The sequence below is a fragment of the Bactrocera oleae genome, chromosome 4, assembly GCF_042242935.1.
Source record: "Bactrocera oleae isolate idBacOlea1 chromosome 4, idBacOlea1, whole genome shotgun sequence".
Taxonomy (NCBI): domain Eukaryota; kingdom Metazoa; phylum Arthropoda; class Insecta; order Diptera; family Tephritidae; genus Bactrocera; species Bactrocera oleae.
In genome coordinates this window covers 34,012,779-34,014,490 of record NC_091538.1, presented here as the reverse complement: position 1 = coordinate 34,014,490, position 1,712 = coordinate 34,012,779, and the positions used below count along the sequence as shown (strand labels likewise).

Genomic DNA, 1,712 nt, shown 5'->3' with positions numbered 1-1,712 from the left:
TCTTACCGTAAATCGCTTACAGAGGCAAAGATATATAGAAAATATGCAATTGAATAGAACACGAAATGAAATTATTACTATAAATTCAAATTTAATTGAAGTTGATAACACGGGTCAACACGAAATTTGATCTCGACTTGAAAGTGTAAAATTTCTTTAGTTTAGGTCACAAATACACAAAATAAAATATATGACCTTCAAAAGTTTGCTTTTGTGGTCAGGAAACTAATTAAACGAATTTTCTCAAAATCTGTAGTTTTAATGTTTAATTTAAGGTAGAACTACATAGATAAATGTATTTATAATTTTTATTAAGTTTCACTATTCAAATAACTTACAAAAGAACAGAAAATGAGTTAAAAGTGTACAGTTTTGCTTTTTTTGTGTTCATTAGTGCTTTCTCTTTATAAACCGAAAATATAGTCTCCCATCATGTTTTCATTATATTGGGCCTGATATCGCTGTTCAAAGTTCATGCTGTCCTAATGAAAGAGCTCTCCTTGCTCCTCATAATACGCTCCCATGTTGTTCCGAAACTTATCTAAATGGGCATGTAGCATATATACTTTTAAAGACATTCTGTATCCCATTGCCTTAAAATTTGTTAACATATTGTATTTGCAACTAACTTTTCATAGTTTTTAGCTTTATTATTTCCTAAAAATCCAGAATCTACTGCTTTGAAACTGTTCCAACTTGCCTTTTGAATGCCAGTTAGCAACTTTGGAAATTATTCACCGGCGAAAATTTTTCTAATTTGTGGACCAACAGAAATCCCAGCTTTAACCTTTGCTTCCGATCAATCTCAACTTAACATGGAGAAGTGGCAATAACACTTTTTCTGCTTCCACAATAGAACTGAATTTTACGTTTTGTTTCCCGATACAAAATTCGGTTCTTTCAGGCCAAGACCGCTGAATGTAGTGCTTAGCATCCGCTCTGCTGTCCCATACCCATGATAGCACGGAAACTTGGTATATCCGCTCTGTAATCGCATTAAAAATTCGACCATTTTAAAATCACCAATAAACTGCCAATTGTACTCGTCATACTTTACTGCGTCAAGCAAGATTTTAACACTATCATAATTTTCTTTCAAATGTACCGAGTGAGCAATTGGAAGGGATGAAAATTTATTTCCGTTATTTCGAGAATGTTGACTTTAGCATTCTCGAAATTGCTGAACAGAAATATTCAATAACATTCGATACAATGTTTATTGAATGATTGCTGCAAGTGTTATTTTATGTCAACAATCTCGTGAATGTTGACTTTAGTTAACTTGTATTTATAATATTATTACATTTAATACTGCTAAATATTATTAAAAATTTTAATTAAATGTAATATAATTGAGTTTTTTATCGTTATTCACAATTTTTCAATTTTTCGCTTATTCATCGACAGCTCTATTAAAAGCTTGAAAGCCGTTTTATTACACAACGGAAATAAATTTTCATCCCTTCCAATTGCTCACTCGGTACATTTGAAAGAAAATTATGATAGTGTTAAAATCTTGCTTGACGGTGTAAAGTATGACGAGTACAATTGGCAGTTTATTGGTGATTTTAAAATGGTCGAATTTTTAATGCGATTACAGAGCGGATATACCAAGTTTCCGTGCTATCATGGGTATGGGACAGCAGAGCGGATGCTAAGCACTACATTCAGCGGTCTTGGCCTGAAAGAACCGAATTTTGTATCGGGAAACA

General features: G+C 32.4%; 1 long non-coding RNA gene across 1 annotated transcript; it reads right to left on the bottom strand.

Annotated features, from left to right (window-relative positions):
* Nucleotides 1–294: 294 nt before the first annotated feature.
* Nucleotides 295–1,138, bottom strand: LOC138857108 (uncharacterized). The gene is made up of 2 exons (XR_011396079.1): nucleotides 1,053–1,138; nucleotides 295–985 (listed from the first exon to the last, which is right to left on the bottom strand). It is a non-coding gene; the product is annotated as an uncharacterized lncRNA (long non-coding RNA).
* Between the last annotated feature and the right edge of the window lie 574 nt (nucleotides 1,139–1,712).